Source organism: Balearica regulorum, chromosome 8 (genome assembly GCF_011004875.1).
Source record: "Balearica regulorum gibbericeps isolate bBalReg1 chromosome 8, bBalReg1.pri, whole genome shotgun sequence".
Classification (NCBI taxonomy): Eukaryota; Metazoa; Chordata; class Aves; order Gruiformes; family Gruidae; genus Balearica; species Balearica regulorum.
The window spans coordinates 15030964-15049930 of record NC_046191.1 but is presented as its reverse complement, the minus strand read 5'-3'; the positions used below and the strand labels follow the sequence as shown (position 1 = coordinate 15049930).

General features: G+C 37.6%; 1 protein-coding gene across 1 annotated transcript in view; it reads right to left on the bottom strand.

Moving 5' to 3' along the window:
- ADGRL2 (adhesion G protein-coupled receptor L2) overlaps positions 1 to 18967 on the bottom strand; it is a 394446-nt gene that overhangs the window by 302981 nt on the left and 72498 nt on the right. The window contains exon 2 of the mRNA XM_075759768.1: positions 16247 to 16307. The gene's annotated coding sequence lies outside the window, so the exon portion shown is untranslated. The remainder of the gene's footprint in view (positions 1 to 16246; positions 16308 to 18967) is intronic.

Below are 18967 nucleotides of genomic sequence, written 5' to 3'. Positions count from 1 at the left end.
AAAAAAAAAAAAAGATCATGCTTAGAATAGGTCTGAGTTTAGAATTGTTCTTCACTAAAAAGAAAGGCGATGGGGGGAGGCTTTAGCTGGCAGGAGAATTTGGTGCTTTTTTGCTCTTTTTAAATAATGTTGATGTTGAAGTGCCGGCTTTTTTTGGCGAGTATCGTGTTCTAATTGGACCAAAAGCAGAAATGTTTAGCAGTGCTGACAGGCAAGTACAGGCAGGGCGGTTTCATGTCTAGAAACAGCAGGAGCTACTGCTCACACAGCAACAGCAGGTGCTCCAAGCTGGGCTGGCAGGACACCGGAAGGTAACTACAGCATTTTCATAGATGCGTCTCTCTCGCTCTTCCCTCCACCCCACATTTCACGCTTTCTTCCACCTTATTTATTCAGCCTAGCTATTGATATCCTTACTGAGCAAATCTTAGCATCACTACATCCCTCCAGGTCCTGAATCAGCAAAGCCCTTACGCACATGTTACTGGCTTCAGTGGGAGACAAATACGTGCTGAATATTAAGAGCAAATGGAAAGGTTCTGTTTATTCTGGGTGACGAAATCCAATTAATAGGAATGAAAATCCAAAGGTAGAGAGGAGAGTTGAAACCATTCCCACACTAATGCAGATGCACGACACTGCAGCAACAACTACTCTGTGTGTGTGTGTGTGTATACTATGCTCAAGTGACATGTATTTGGGTCACCAGTTTGGCATCAGAATATCTTATCTGGCACTTCTTAGAAGATTTTTTAAAATTACACTGCATAACTCCCAGGAACTAAACTGAGTTTATGACAAGTACCTGTTTCTTACTAATATCAGGCATTTTGTAAACTGTATGCAGTAAAATGATCATCTTGCAAACATCATGTGTTTTGTGGGATAAATTTCATTAATAACTGAGTAATTCTGGAACATCTTTCAGCCCATATGCTAACAAGTCCAGCAAAAACAAACTATGTAGAGCTGAAGCATTCACAAAAGCCCTTCTCTTGTGCTCTAAATTTTATTCTTGGGAGGCATTACACATTTCTGTGCAATTTATGCTAGCTAATATAATGTAATTTTTAATGTAATCTGAGTGTAGTAAGATCTAAAATATCAAAGTTACAGACCTTTGTTGATATCAACAGAAAAGGAAAAGCTGATGAAAACTTCAGAAGTTAGTCACAACATGAAAAAATACAGCCCTTGCTCTGAAAAGCATACAATTTAGGAATAAAAATCGGGAGCCATGATCGTTTTATGTAAAGAGTATGGACTACATAAAATCATACTTTAAATATTTAATAATTTATAAGATATGAAGTACACTTTCACATCTGTAATCTCAGTCAGTGTTTTGTTCTGTTAGCCTATTGCTTCAGAAATGTAGTTCAGATTAATTGTTGTCTCAAAAAAAGTGCAAAAGTATCCATGCTCTTTTGAAAATGTCAACTCCCATTAAACCAGCTCTCCAAAATAATGATGTTCATCTGATTTTCCCCTTTTTGATTAGGCTTGTATAATTCTGTATTATCTTGGTAGCTTTGATGCCAAACAAGATTAAATTGTCATGTATAGTATATTAAATTTATAATCTGAATTAAAAAAATCACTTATAAGGCACTCAGAATCAGTATCTAGGGACACAGCTACTACATTTACATAATTTACACCACTGACATGCCATTATTTCCTAATTATTTATGGCCAATTATCAATTGCTGGTCAATGCTTGGAATCAGTCACTATAATTGTTTCCCTACGGCCTCTTGTTTAGATGCAACAGAGACAGTTTTATCATGCCTCAGCACAGCACCAACATATGCATGTCCTCTGCAAAGCAATACTATTTTTTGCTTGTCTTGCATGTGATTTTTCTTCAGCATGAGGAAAAAAATATTTCAACTACAAACTGCAAAGTTTTAAAGCAGCATTTTGTTACTTCTGACATGTATTAAAAACTCCTGTACAAAACACTGAGAGAGGATTCCTCAGAAGAAAAAAAAAAAAAAAAGAAAAGGAAACGCTCACCAAAACTGCAGTAGGAGAATCCTGTTCAACAATAATGTGAGCTTATTGTCTATCCTCTTCTCTTTTCCATTTTTTCTTTCAGCATGTTTTCATTTTTTCCTTTTGTATTTTATAAAAATAGACAAAATAATAGCTGATTTCTGCCCTCATATCTAGATTTCACTTCCACTCAAATCAGTCCTAAAGCATGCAAACAAAAATCTGCATTTGAATTCCTAATGATTCCTCCTATTGTCTCATTGCTGCTACAACCTGTCAATCACTGCTGAAAAGTGCTAATCACTCCCAGAAATCCCAGTCTCACAGACAAAAGTACCAGTCACCAAAAAAATAATACCAATTGGTCATGGATGGAAGGCAAATCTCACTAGGGATCTAACTGCACAATGGAGTTTATTAAGTCCATTTTGCTATAGTCTAGCTCTGCTAGCAGCATCCAGTGGTTTCAGACTTTAATTTCAAAGTCAGCTAAAATCCACCAAAGTAACTTACATTCATTAGCTAGGCTTTAACTGAACTGCTGTGAAATCTCTTGGCTGCAAGGGCCTTTAGTGTAAGTGGCAGCTTTCATTTTCAATTTAAGGAAAATAGATCTAGTCAGATCTTAGGTACTTCTTTCTTAATCAGTTTGGTTTTTACAGGCACTTAGATCTTTACGAAGTTGTTTCTTTAACTAATTGTATACATCTTTGACTAATAATACACATGAAGGAATATCTTGCAGTTAATACTTCGTACCTGACCAGTTCCCCTCTGTAACAACGTTTAACTTTAGTAGAAAGAAGTAGTAATGATGAGTATATACCATGCATCATAAAGCACTATTGCCTCAGGTCACAGAAACTGTATTTTGTATTACAAAGGGGAAGGTGGCTAATTCAGTAGTCTTGACATCTAAACTGCTGTATCCTAAACCCCACTTTTTTTTAAGCCTCAGTGCAGATTGCACTGTTTGCATTTAAAAACTATAAACACAGACTGTGTTTTCCTGTTACATCAACTAAATACTTAAGTATGTTTGATCTTAATAAACTATAATTAAGCAATATACAGTAATTACCTTTTAGAAATCCCTATAGTGATTATTACCTCTGGAGTTGACTAGAGGAGGCTAAGAATGTGCAATAATTGATTTCTATTGGTTATATGCATTCTACTTCCTAATTCTTAGAGAAGCAAAATATTTTAAATGGGTGAAAGTAAGCAAGGTTCATCTAGCTTTAGGTACACACTACTGCAATCAGGAACTTCTACCAAAGTTGCTGTTGAAGCTACGTTTACCAATTATTGCAGTGGAAGGACCATCCCTGGAAAAAACTGTAATATTTACATTAAAAACTGTTTGCAGAGAGGCATAATTTGTATATAGCTTTGTACAACATGTGTCTGCCTGCTTGGTACGGTTGGATTTCAGAAGGCTTACAGCCTGCGATTCTGAACACTGCCGGCTTCAAGAGGAATCCACAGCTCCCAGCCTTAGAGTGCTCCTGTAGTGCACTCGGTACCTGTAGTACTGAAGAAGTAGTTGTTTTATTTCTTTATTTTTTAACTCAATGTCCAACATCTGAAAAGCTTTTTTTCTCCCCCTTTTAAACAGTTTATGCAGTTTAGGTGACTTTATACAGTTAAAATAAATAGCAAGCTTCAGCACAGCGACTGCAAAGCAGTATATAGCTCCAAAACACAGGTTCATCAATATACTTCTCTCATGACTACTGTGCCCATTCTTTTGGATTTCTGATTTTAATACAAATAATAATGCAACTCAAACAACTGCACGCATGGTGAATCAGGATGGGAAGCAAGCTTGCACTTCAGATATGCTCACTTTGTGATACAAGCCACTCTAGGCACATTAATTCAGAAGTACATTAATCCACAGTGCCACCTAGCCACCTGTGTATATTTAGTTTAAATGTGACAAAAAGAAAAGCCTTCTAAACTGTAAAAACTGTTAACCCTCTCCCCTTTCCCTCCAGTTGCTGGATGTAGATGGAGTAGAATAATAATAAAAAAATAGCCCGATGTGTTTATAGCAACTGTTACTGACCTAAAGGAAACCTGCAAATCTTCACTACAGCTTGGTGTTACACTGTTATTACTCCAAACAACATAAACTGGGATATTAGCTGCACTGAATTAAAATGAAGCATTCTATAAACACCTGCTTTGTTGCACAAAATTTGTTTCCCTGAAACATGGAACCTCATTCCCTCCCTTCTCTTCTTTTCCCTTCTTTTCAGCTCTAGCCTTAGAACTAAATTAGATTTTACATTATGTTTATGTTGCAAGAACATTTCAAAGCTTCAGCAAGTATCTAATTTATTTTAGGTCTTATTATTGTAAAAATAATAAAGTCAGGCTAGCAGATATTAAAAGACATCCTCCAAATATACATCTAATAGATATTCTCAACCAGTAATATTCCCACAGCAATTTTAATGCATACCCTGAGTACACCAAACCACTTTGAGAGAATGCTCAAAGCACCATGTAGTTCCCCAGCTCAAGGTGTGACAGAAAGGAGTTGCTTTTAAAACTTCTTTCTCCTTTGACAGAAACTGCACAATATTGCCTGACTACCTCTTACAATTTGCACAGGAAAGGAGAGGAAGTATGAGAACTGAAATGTCCCAAACAGCTATCCAAAGCAAAGCCTGAGGTTGGTGTCTATCCCACCCAGCGAGAGGTGGAAGGCGCAGAACTTTTTCCTTCCTTGAATATTTGCACCTCTTCCAGGCAGGACAGAGCTTTTTTGAACATTGACTTATGTATCGGGATTTAGCATGTGACACAGTGGCTTGAGGGTACACTTGGAAGCACTCCCAGCCGCACAGGGTTTTGGCAGAAAGACATTCCCCTTTGCAGGCTTCAGGTGAGCTCCGTTGGGTTTGGAGGCTGAACAAGGCAAGTTGACCCAAGAACTGAGAGGTGCCCCAAAAGCCTGGAGACACATTTCTGTCCCCCTTCATGTGGCAGTTTACATCCAGCCTTTTTGTATGTTAGCACTGATAAGACGTATAAACATGATTTCAGGGCAAAAGCTTTATGAAAAATAATTCCAGTTAACAACAGTTTCTTTAGAATCCTGTTAATACCTAATACATAACATTTGCAGAACCCCTGCACTTTCAAGAGTATCTTTAAGGGAGTTGAATAAGGGAAATCACTCAGGTCCCCATTGCTGTAAAATCTGCCATCAGTCTCTAGCCAATGCAAAAAAAAAAAAAAATAAAAAAAAATCCCGCTATAGGTTCTCTGCCTGACCAGCTTTCCCATGCCTTCTGTCCCTGCCTAATGCCACTTTCCTATATGCCTCAGGTCTGCTTCGGTATTATCGTTACCCACAGATTCATCATTTCCCAGGTTTCTGCTACTGCTGTTGTCCCAGCATTACCATTTGAAGGAAATGCTACCTCTCTCTATACTCACCACCTACTCTTGCCTTAATTCTTTCCAGCTCCCAGGCCTCCACATTTTGCCTCAGGTCTCCCACACCCACAGCAATGTTGAGACCTCTGACTTGGCCCACCAGGCTAAATAAGGGCCAATAGGCCAGTCTACTCTGAAAATGCCTCAGAAGGTAATTCTAAACATTACTCTGTATGCATTTAGTTAGATCTCTGCACAAAGATGGCACAGAGAGAAAGCCTAAAGTGGAGGAGAAAAGAAAAACTCTAAAATAAACCTTTAAGATATAATTTTTCCCACTTCAATACAGAGAATTTCACCTTTATTCAATTTCCTATGAGTAGAACCAGTGATCCTTCTCTCCTTTTTGTCCCTTTTAAAGAAAGCAAGCTGATTTTAAAAATTGGCACAAAAAAAGCACAGTTATTATATAAAAAAAAAAAAAAAAAAAAGCCCCAAAGAGCAAAAGACGAAGAGATGGGTTGTTTCTCTCACAGGATAAAATAAACAGTTCTTACTTCACAGCTTTCTTGTGAGTAAAATGGCCAGTTTCCAGTCCCCTCCTTGATACCTGACCTAGGCTAGTGCCAAGGGTTTTTTTGTTTGTTTGTTTTGTTTTTTAAATTCTCTTAATATCCTATTTTGATGATTCTTTTGTTAACCTCTTCCTTTCTTAGCACACGGTATATATGGAAATACGTGCTCATGCTCCTCTCCTTCCTTACTTCTTGAACATCTTCAGTGGCATCTTTTTCCTGTTAAACACTTGATCCTGACAGCAATATAAATCTGAATTTATAGGCCAAAATATACTGAATATATTGACAAGAAAAAAAAAAAAGACAAACTTAACTGGTAAAAATTAAAGGACAAACAGTAAGAAGACCTTAAAAAAAATAATTGTAATTTGAAAATTAAATTTTGGAGGCAACTCTTCAGCCCCATCAACTTCACAAGTTCCACTGTCTACCACTGGCTTGATCAATATAGGGTATAGAATATTTCAAAGGATCTTGCCTGTTTCCAGTGGAAGTAAAAAAGTTAAAATTCAGGGTTTCCTTTGGATCCTAATCTCACCCTTTCCAATGGAATGCCTGTCCTTTCTACATGACTTCAATACTGGTTATTTCATATCAAAGTAAATCTAGTGGGCAGGATGATGACTGACACCTGATCCAAGACAATGGGGTAAGGACCCAGTGCCTGGGAGCCTTGTGCTTTGACAGGCTTTTTCTTCTGGTGACTGTTAGCCATTGTTTGATAACTACAGACTTCCCTTCCCACAGACCTTTCTGAACTCTGCTGTCTTTGAACAACACACAAAATACGAAGGAAAGTATTTACCAGCCAGTAATTACAAGCCACCTCTCATGTAAAGGTAACCGGTAATGAGGAATGTGCAAAGAATAGCTAGCACTGTCAAAAGAGAGAAAAAAAAAAAAAAAAGCTTGTAAAATGTAAAGCCATACAAAATGCCTTATAGACTTCTCCTGCAGTAACTGTATCAATTAACCATGCTAAAAGCCCTAACTCAGATGGGCACTGCACACAGCATGTCTGCCAGTGTTTTATTATCAAGTCCATTATGATGAGTTCTTGTCCTAGACAAAAGGAGAACAGAAAAAGAATTCAGGCTGACAAATTAGACTTGAAATCAGTTTCATTTACATAACGACTGGAAGTTCATTAATAACAGAGTTTTAATTATTCATGCTCTTGTTTCACTAGATACAGCAGTTTTCCCCCTGCTGTGCTGGATGTCTGGATTAGCTAAAATGAACCATAGCAAACTGATAGACTGCCCAGATTTCTTAAGTTCTTTGCTGCTTTCAAACTACCAAGGAGAGCACTTGGGGGTGGAGGAGTGGGAGAGGGCAGGGGGAGGGGAAGAAACCCTTTCCTTCAGCTAACGTTGTAACATGCTAAAGAAGGAGATATTTGAATTCTGCTTTGGGTGAAAGCTTTGATTTGATGAGAACTCAGTCTCAAAATCCAAGAAAAAGTTTGAGAAACAGATTCCAAATTCTGTATTGATTTGCCAACTTCTAGTTCCTTATTTAGATCAGTAGCATGAACACTTGATATTTGTATTTGGATAGCTGGTCTGAGCAGAGAGTGTTTCTAGAGGATAACCACATTTCAGTCTCTCATAAAGAGTTGTTTAGCATCTATGCTAAAATCATGGTGATTTCATAAATTCAGTTTTCTCCCATTTCTTCCATGGGCTTTTGCTTTGTATGTGTTTTCTTGGGGGTTAGCTTCATTTTTAATTTTAAAGTGGAACAAAGAAGGTCAGAAGTTAATATATTTTCTATAGAAAAAAATGAGATTACTGGGACCTTTGTAAAAAATTCATCAAAATGCAACAGTGAATGGACAGCTTTATCTTATAAGTTTTTCCCATCACAGCATCTAACAAGTAACTCCCATTGACTTCAACATATCCTGCAGTGAAAGAATAGGACCCGTGGATTTTACATGACTATTTGCTATTCAGTGAAACCTGAGGGCCCTACACTCCCGCTGCAGGATGCATGTAATACCCATTGAAATCAATGGGAATTACTCTTATGTCCTGCAGCACAACCAGGCCTCACAGCTACATGTCGTGAACTATGAACACTGGCAGGTGGACAAAGTGAGGGATATATTTGAAGAATGATGCTTACTAAAAGCTGTAAGTTACACTTTGAAATTCTTCCTTTTTCTCATAGCATGTAACTAAGGCAGGACGTAACAGGTCTTTTCTTCCAAAACCTAAAGTTTTCTGAAAACAAAACAATAAGTGGAATAAAAATATTCTGTGTAGAAATTAAAGCAAACAAGTGGTCTCTTAAGCTTTTACTGTTCTGTGTTTGCTTTGTGCTTTTTTGCTCACTTTCCCTCCATCCTTGAAAAATTAATAGTATAGCTAGAAAAAAACTAATGATGAAAAAAGTCATAAGAGGACAGAAAGGCAGAGATTCAATAGACATCTGGATCATGTTTGCTCTGGTACTTTTTTAGGAACTTTTTGTATTACGCTGCTGTGGGGGGCAAAGAGGAGAGGTTTCACCTGTGTTTATATTTGAATTCAGGTACAAGTATTCAGCCATCTAACTTTTCCTAATATGTTCCATCTTGCAATTCTGTTTATTGGTAGATAGTGTGCACATCTTGTATATCGTGTCCATAACAAATGTCACTGAATGTACACAATTTTTTTGTTGGTTTTTAATTTTTTTTTTAAATGGAAGCCAATTCCAAACTAAGAGAAAGGAGAAAAAACAAAGCTGGAAGGGAGTAGATTTAGACTACATTCTAGCTGTATCACTGTCCCTCATCAAATAGCCTACCTGTTGACCCTGGGCCAAACCATAAATCCCTCAGCCATGCTGATGGCTAAGGAATATATTAATATATAATTATTAATAGGAATTGTTCTGCAGGGCTGGACAAAAATTCTGGGAATCAGTGTTCACCAGTGTGAATAAAGAGCGCATAGACTGACCTTGTATTTTATGACCCTCTCCCTGGAAATAAGGCAACAGTGTTTCCCTGACTGATCGGTTTACTCCATAAATATATTCCTCATTCAGGTTATAGTGATGAACACAGTAAAAATCTGAAATGAAAAGAGCTACTAGATTCCTGTTTGAGAAGATTTGGTTGATGTGGACAATTTCCTATCAGCCTGAGAGTGACAACAGTAACATATAAAGGCATGAGGGGTGTATGGATGCATTAACCGTGTAATGTGTTTTCGATTGGACTTTGCGAGAATAATGTGAGTTTCTTATAGCCAGCTCCAAATTTAAGTTGTTCATAAAGAAGCTAGTGCTAAGCTGACAGACTTGATAGGGTCTAGTGCAAAAAAGAGGTCTGCTTACCACAGAGGCTTTGCATGGACAGAAATCTCCCCAGAAATTTGTCAAAAAGTGACCAAGGCTATTCCAACCTAGTCTGTGAATACATTTAATTCTTATTCTCACCAAGTTCCCAGACATACGATGTCTCTCACATTCCTACGGGAGATCCCATGTTTCTAACCATTCTTCTAATCTTTTAGGAAGCATACCAGGCAGTTCCCATTGCACAGATGGCATGCAGTGCCTGACTGAACTAGCAGACTTGGTGCTGTCTCAATGCCTTTTACTGGCAAGAAATGATTGAATAGCCCTGATTGATACTCTTAGTACTAGCTGGACAATCTGCCTTGCTATGTTTAATCCACAGCCCATGTGGCTGTTGGGAGACACTTTTTTTAACAGCTTTTTGACAATTTACAAGGGCAGCTTTTTTGAGAAATTATCTTTCCTGGTTTTAACATGTTGCTGTCTCTACACGTTCTTCGTCTATCACTGGATTTTCTAAAAAAACCCGTCCCTTGTATCTCAGTGTGGTTTATTTTCAGTTGTTTTGAAGTTTTAGAATATAACTCAGCAGTGCAAAATCCTGGAAAATAACTTAGTGAACAAGTGTCACAAATGCAGTCATGAAAAAACATGGACACACATATCACTTCCTTGTCATTGACAGATCACGTTGCTGAAAAACCTAACAAGAGATAGAAGCTTTAAACAACACATGAGAGCAAATTAAACAGACTGAAGGACTCCCAGATTGCTGTTCTGGCCCCACATTTTCAAATATTCTAAATTCAAACCTAGCCAAGACTTGACTGTCTGAGGCCTTAAGCTTATGAATAGAGCCCTTAATTTTTACATAAGAAATTAGAGATGAAAACCACCTACCTTTAATCCATTCTTTTTGAAAAGTGACCTACAGCCACATTTTTGAACTTGTCAGACCTAATAGTTTCCTTTAAATCAAGTCAGAAACTCAACCCCATTTGGCCCACTGCATAGTATGTGATGCAGTGAACACACATTTTTCTACACAGCTAATAGGAGAATTACGTACTGCCTCTTCTTCAAGGAGGATACTTAGGTGGAGGGGAAGAGACAATAGAAAGTTGTTTTTCAGATCTAATCTTTGTTATCTCCATTTTCCACATTTGCAGTCCTTATAGTCTTACCTGCTCTCACCAGGTAATTTCCAGTTATTCACTAGTTTCCCCTTTAGCCTCAATAAGGAAATCTTCAAGTAAGGTTAGTGCAGAAGATTAAGACTGCATTAAGATTAAGTCTGAAATGTTCTGCTACCAATTAGCCCTCTAGTATTTCTGTAAGCCTTGAATTTTTGATGCGATCAATGACACCAAGTGGAGCCATCTTCTGTGGAGTGGTTATTAAAGATATAAAAATCAATACAAAGATGATACTTGGAAATCTATATCACAAGATAATGAATCACCATGAGAGCCAGCTAAGAAGGAATGTCAGCAAACCAAACAGAAGGTTTGTGCATAACAAATTATTTGATGCCAGTAGAGTTTAAGCTAAATTTTGCATGAGACAGAAGTCTTCAGGCAACACTTATGATACATTTGCATGGCAAGGTTTTAATGAGATGAAGACACAAAACCAACCATGCACAGGGCTTTTTGTGCATTAAAGAGAGACAGAAGGAGTGAGAGATGATTGAGACATATGGGATTAAGACAATAATGCTATAATTTGACTTTAATGACAAAACAGCATCAAAAACTTTCTCTGTCAGTAATCCTCATTCAATTTCTTTTAAATGAAACATTATTTGCCTGCACCTTAAGTGCTGATTGTTATTGGAGTTGTGTATTGGAGCTTCACAGGATACTCCAAATTTAATTTGAACTAGGGATTGATTTAGTTGGCTTCAAAGCCAGGTTTTCCTTTCCAAAATTGAACTAGTGCATGACTTTGCAAGTTCATTTGGGTTTACTGCTTGACACAATTGTATGAGACTTTACAGCATTTATGGTACGTTTTGCCCTGCTGATCTCTTGTTCACTCACATGTACAGACACACATACAGACAGAACTATTAAAACAAACACTCTTGCTGCCCACGCCTGCCTTTTCCCTGGGAAATACATTCCTCACTAAAAGCTACTGATTCAAAAGACTCACACAGTTCAAATCCATATTGTATGAAAAACATCATCACTTTGAACTTCTAATATACCAATTAGAAGGCTCTTAGAGCATTTTACTATCATTAGTTATGCTATAACTTTTCTGAAAGCTCAGAACAGCACATTCTCATTCTTGCAGATCACTCATTTTACTGAGGGATGTAAAAACCCAAACAAACTAACATTAAGATATGACAAGGTCTTAGGCAATTTGAATTTTCTTCAGTTGTGGGACATTTACCTGCTAATTGTCTATCTTGTTTATCTAAACTGTAAGATCTTTAGGATACAGCTAGATTACTACAATTCAGAGGCCCCTCAGCTAGGGCCTCTGAACACTAATGGAATTCAAATGAATGATATTAATAAAATTCAGGTAATAGTATCCCATAGGAAGCCTAGAAGATCCAGAATGACAACAGGTCCTATAATGCATTTTATTCTGCTGTAGCTACAAAGCCAATCTTACCCAAACATGCATATAGCTTTACTCCAACTTTTTTTTAAGTATCAAATTTTTTCTGTACAAACTGAATATATTAATTTTTAGACCCCATATGCCCTTTCAAGGGCTATTTGCTCTTATTCAGTAGGATTAGGGCACTTTGAACACACCTATTGTGATACAACAACAAATGCTTCTGTTTCCTTTTTTTTTTTTTTTCCTAGGCACACAGCTTTCACATTTGCAGCTGGTAAGTAGCAACACTCACAGATAATCACGCTCACAATCACAGCTTATTGTGCTTTTAACAGGACACTAAATGCAAGTCCCTTATTCTTTGTTAATCAGTAACTGTGCATTTGTTGACAGCCACTGATTTTTTTTTTCAATTTTTTAGTGTGCGATTTCTCACCTATGCCAAACTCCCCTCTCCAAATCAAGAGAAAAGGCAACAGCAGTTCTGATCCTCAACATGGTACATGCATACCAACAAAGGTTGCATCATATGAGGATTGGCCCTTTCTCCTGTAAGCAAGAATAACACCGAAACATTACAGTAACTCTACTGCTATTTGCTAGAGGTTGGCTGGCAAGTTAGTGAATCAATCATCTAGTTGCGTAGCAAAGCTACTCAAAACTAAATAGAGAAATAAAGAAGAACCATGACATACTTTGTGCAGTTTTCACCAGTCATTGGAGTTTTGACTTAATTTGTTTCCCTCCCTCTTTGCATCTTGAGTCTTTGAAGGCAAATGAACCATTCGGTGTCATAAAACAAGGAGAACTAGAACAGCCTTCAGTAAAAACAAAAACTAACGGAAAAAGCAGATCTTTTGCAGGCAACATTTCACACAGCTCAAAACGTCTTTGCTGCTGTTTAAATTCTGCAGCCTTGCGATTGTTCTGACACCTCTTTATTGTTCCTTTTAAGTGCAAATGCCTAGGTAGCATCACTATAAATGAAACAGTAGTGTTCACAGATTGCATTCAACGGCTGTTAGAGCTTCCTCTCCTTCATCTGCACAATTTGCATCTATTATAGGCTCAGGAATATAGCTTTTGTCGCTTCTCAGTGGCCTCAGAAGGGCACAAGATCCCCCCCTAAAGAACTGCAGTTAGGTTGATCTTTAAAGCCCTTCCTAGAGGCAGCCCCACTATGCTGCTAACTGAAGGATGGGAGGAGGGAAAGAAGCTGGTACTGTGAACACTTTGAAGGACACCACTATGATGTGCACTGTAAGTTCTCTGAATGATCCCATCTTGCGATATCCACCACAAAATTTAGAGTGTTTAATTTGAATTGCTAATAAAGATGCACAGCCCTAGTCTGAGACTGCAGCACAGGCATTCACGGCCTCCTGAGCATGGCTCTGAGGGGTTTTGCACAGTGATTGTGCAGTACTCTGCCTCTGGGGTGCAAGAAAGAGGTGGGTGAATACATTTTGTACCTGTGAAATTCACATTTCTTTCACAGCACCTCAGGGAAATAGAGTGTATGGAGAGCTGACTGTATCATCTCTCTTAATTCCTTATTATCAGTTATGTGCTGAGAATATTTTAACAAGGGGGTTTCTTCAAAAATTAACCATTATGGCCTGAGCTAAACCCCTGGCTGGTAGCAGGGAAGTGTTTTCATGCAGAGCAAGATAAGATGCAGGAGATGCTCTGTGTTTGCTTTCTGATTGCTCAAACCAAGGGAGGAGACAACTGCTCTTAACAAATCAAAGTGCAGAAGCTGCCTATTATTTATTTTCTGAGAAAATAATATTTTGATGATTTGACTGCTCTCCTTGGATAGAAGAAGAAAGTTTTGTAGATGAGATCCATGGCCTTTGTCCCTTTTGTGGACATATTTGCAATAATTGACAGATATAGCCAGAATGGCACATTCCAGGAACTAAAATACTAAAAACGTGAGTTGTTTAGGGAATAAACTTATGGTATTTATGTTTAGTACTTCAAATAGGCTTGATTTAAGAAGGGACACCTTTAGGTATGGTACCAGTTATAACCAGGCTAGGGGTGATTGCATATTGAACATGTTTCTATTATCCTGTACAATTATTATCACACAAGTCCAACATTTCAATAGAGTCACACTACAGCATGCGATGCTATTGATGTTCAGGTAGTACATACAATCACTGTCTTTTCTGTCATAAGACTCCACTATTACAATATTCACATAAGGTGAAAGCAAAAAAGACTACTGCTATTATTATTATTTTTCTTTGTTGTGTCTCTCAGGAATTAGAAGATAAGCCAAAGCCAAGAGATGAGAATTCATTGTACTAGGCCACCCTGCTGATCAACTAAAACAATAAGTTATCATATGTTTATCTCCATGACAATGCAATGGGATTATATTATTTTATCTTGTTTTACTAGCAAGGCATAATTGTATACAGCCTCTCCATGGAGCACACAAAGTACTGAGACCTGGAATTTGAGAAAAGGAGCCAGGTGTATGGAAAGACTTTTTCTTCCACTCTAATCAACAGAATGAAAATCTGAAGAATCACTGACACGACATCTTTCATATTCTCATTCTTGTTCTAAATAGAGAACATATTTCACTTACAGAAGCAAACTACTATAAATGCAGTTGGATGCTGCGTTATCTGTCCTTTGGATCCCAGTCATCTGCTTAAAATCTTTCTCTTTGTCATACTCTTTTCTTTTAAAGGAAAAGAATTAGGTAAAATATCTTCAATGACCACAAGAATTTATAAGCAAATACTCCATTTGCATATCTAGCTTTCATGCAATACAAAGTAAACCTCTCTTTAAACACATAATAGACACATTTTCCTGAAGACAGATACTTGTTTCAAATAATGTTTTGTTCCATAGTTAAAAAAAGATGAGAGTTTGTCACATAACCTACAACAAAAATCTTGGAAAGGATTAACCTCACTGATTACTTACTTCTCTTTTTTAAAGTGACACTTATCTATTACTGCCTTAAACACCTTGCAGCATGACTTCAGAATCCCACTATAGATATGTCATCAAATGTGTTGCTATTATTCTCCTGTAAATTTGAACCAGAGACATAGAAGTGCAAATCACAATGCCTCAACCTTCTAAACTAGGCAATGGCTATACAGAATATAGATTTTCAACCACTATAAAGATTCTAGCAATTCATTTTTGGTTACACCATTACCTACCTAAATAGGTAGCACAAAATTAATTTATATAACATACTTTGATTCTCCAAATAAACCTATATCAAGACAGGTTTTCTTCTTTTAGGAGAACAAAAAAGTCTTTCAAATGAAGTTACAGCATGATGTTATTAGTATTCAAAGGAAAGAGTACTACTGTAGCTTACTTGAAGCTATTAAATTTCAGAAAGTCTTCAAGGCCCACACTTGTCACTAAACTCATTTGCTGCCCAGTTGTCCCTGCCCAATGACTTAGAAATTGTCCATTATTTCTAGAAAAGAGGAGTTGGGTACAGATACCACAAAAAGATGTAAACCAAGTACGGTATATGTTTATGTATATGGATGAATTTAATGTTCATATACCTCTGCATTTCCCACTAAAACTGTGTTTGATACAAGGTAATTAAATTAGATCACTGGTAGAACTCCAGGAGAGATTAGCTCAATCAGACAGAAAAATCTCAATAGCTTCATTGATATTCGGTTGCACCCTTCCAGACAGAGAGGTGAATACAGAATAAACAGATGCAAGCAGGGAGATAACCACTTGGCAAAACCTGGACACAAGAGCACAGTAGCCAGCTAAGTACAAAACAAGTAGGACGGGGAGCACAAAAAATGGTTCATTAGGAACTCCTGCAAGGCTTTTCAGTCTCACGTGGCACCCTTTTCAGCCCCTTGACACCAAATCCCAAATGCTACTGGCCTCTCTCAAAAGCAGCATTTTTTTTAAAATGTCTTCGTGGCTGCACAAGCAGTGCCAGGAGTCACCCCTCTCACTTGCCTCATGCTTCCCACCACCTGGTGCTGGCAAAGATCCCTTTGGCTGGCAAGGCAGCAGGACTTCATTTTTTCCTTGTGGTTCTTCTGTAAAGGGTACAATGTGGATCGTTGTCTCCTTACATGTAATTAAGTGCTTAAGCGGCAGCATGTCATGCTGCAATGTTGAGATCTGAGCCTGGATCCTGAGCTAGCTTGCTGGCTTGACAGCCAACATTGCATTGAATAACAGTGGTGAAAATTGTCAAAGACAGAGTTAAGTCAGCCAGGGGATAAATTGCACACGCAAAATTTAGAGGGGTCTACCTTCATCTCAACTTGATCAGAAATCCTTTAAGGAAAGGATAAAAGGAAACAGTGATGAAGAAGCCACCAAATTAAGTCTGCCACAGTAGGATCTCCAATCCCTTGTGGGTGTCTTACCCGAGATTAGGTCTCATTGTGCCCAGATTCAGGTGAAGTGATGTCCCTGGAGTGCTGTCACCTGCAGGAAGCACAAAACCAAAACCACACAAAGCACAAAATATTAGTGGATTTCAAATACAAACATTACAAGCATTTAAAAAGCAAAACACGATAAATTCAATCACATCCCTGGCCAGAAATGAATCTATATTTATCTAGCAAAACGAAGGATGTGGGGAAAAAATGGTGCCAAAATGGTGCTGCAGGGAGGGAGGGAGGCAGAAAAAAGGTGGCTGAACGAATCCAGGAGCTTGTTTGGTGGCTGAGAGCAGGTGGAAAACTCCTGAATCCCATGCAGCAGTGGGAGGGGGTTAATAAAAACCAAACCAAAACAAAAAACCCCCAATCAATTCTTAATCTTCAACAATTAGTTATTTGAAGAGAGCATTGTTGCCACCTGCCTGTATTGATCATGAAAATTAAGGTTATTCAGTGGAAGGCTGCCACCACCATTAAAACTGAATTTCTTTCTCGACCAGAGGGAAAGTAGTTGCCTTTGGAGACTCAATAAAGACAGGTCTGAATTCTTCCCCAAGCATGGATCCAGTGAGAAAGACAAAGGGGTTATTTTGATTTGCACACCATTGCTGCCTTTCATGCTTTTTTTTTCCTTGAAGTGGCATGTGCTCCTTTAAAAGGAGCAGGCTCTCAGCTTGCCATGGGACCCCATTGTTTTCTATCTGTGGTTGAAATAAACCTCCCAAAATATGTTTGGTTTCTCTTAAATTTCAAAGTGGTGGCCAATAGTCAGCTGCAAATGGGTTCAAAGTGATCTTTAGCCAGTGCAGATTTAAAACTCCCTCATCACTTGCTGTGAAACAAAACACAGTGAAACCCTTATCATCATCATCTATGAAATTCTGGTCAAGCCTTACTTTCAGCTATCCTCATTCAAATCTGGAGATGTTCTTTTGACGTCAACACAGAGAATGTTAGATTCCCAGCTAATGCAAGCAACCAAATTTCCACTGGATTCAGTGAAGTTACTTCAGGATTTGGCTTTGAGGCTAAGCTCATTGTTCCACAGGCTTAGCTGAGAGCACAGTATCCCCATCTCTATATAATCTTTCCATCCACCTCCTCTTACTTTCTCCTCTACTCACTCCTGGTATTTGATAACAGACTCAGACTTATTCTTTGCCAAATGAAGCAGACAAGTGTTTCTTTACTCATTTTTGTTATTTTAAACACATTTATCTTATCTGTGGGTCTGTCTGAATAACAATTAATAAATTATAAAATAGTTTGCATGTCTCTGGGAGCCAAGAAATATTTTCCATTCTTTCATACATTTCTGATCTGATAAAAAATATTTTATTAGAAGAAATGATTACGTAAGGGTTATGGGGGAGGGGAGTGTGAAACTGGAGTTATTAATAACTGAGTACTCAAGGAATTCTCCAGCCTACATTGGCTACATGAATTTGATTCTAAGCTGAGACAGAAGATCTTTAATATTATCAAAGGAGAGAAAAAGAGAATAACAGCTTTGCAGCAAAAAACCAAACATATGAATAAAAGCTTATTTTGGAATTGATACTCAGAGTAGTAAATAAGAAACTAAATCAAGCTCACAGCTAAGACACAGGAGCTCTATTCTTGTATCAGTTTTGATCACTGTGCAGCCTCAAGTAAGAAGCCTCTTTAATATCTGTATCTAATGGATCAAATTGAGATATTGATGCCATCTTCTTTAAAGAGCTTTGACATCTTTGATACTAAGTATTATTATTATTATTATGGCATGGTCTGTGGCATGGTTTTTGAAAGTAAAAGCTGCTAGTTTCAAGCAGAGAAGTAGCATATGTTCAGTTTAAAATTCAAATGTATTATAACTGCATGCTAATGCAATGTCATTTATTTCACTTAACAATTCTGCAATAGGCCGTATGAGGCAATCCATTTTTTAATACATTTATTGGTATTGTATGGAGAAAGAGGAGTTAAGAAGTAGCTAAGATTCATCAGGTGTTGCAGTGTACCATAAGGTGGTGAATGCTGCCCTCTGGCTCAGGTTGGCAATGGTCACTCTTTGGAAATGGTCTATTTTCAGTCCAAGGGAGACAGGAAAGGTTGGGGTTCAAGAGCTTTCCTTAATACTTTAGTCTGTAACAGTTTAATGAAAAGTCTAAATGCTTAAAACAATATCATGTTAGAAAGAAATTTCCTCAAGGATTAAAGGTTATAGTTATTTTAAAATTATGTTTTTCAAATATCTGCAACACAGAAGAGGAGCTATTTTCTTTTATGTATCTCTATCTTGAATGGGCTGTATAAAAGAGTCATGTCAGCATTAAACTTACAGGCCCACAGAGGACAGTTTCTTTTACATGGATTTTTTTTTTTTTAATGATTCAAGAATACATATAACTTATTTCAATGTATTACTTTACAGTTTTAGACAAGATTTAAATACAAAGGAAAGGCACAGTATTCTTCATCCATTCATACAGCAGAGGAAAGCTTAGTCCATTTCACTGAAACGTAGTGTGACTGAGATGTATACGTCTGCAGCTTAAACATAACAGCTTTAGAATTTACTAAAGATTATACCCACATTATTCTGCTGTAGATACACCATTGCTTTTTAAAAACCATGTGTGAATAAATTTTAAGAAATAGAACAATGATTTTATTGTGCTCATTCTCCTAGAAACTGGGATCACCTTTTCCCTTAAA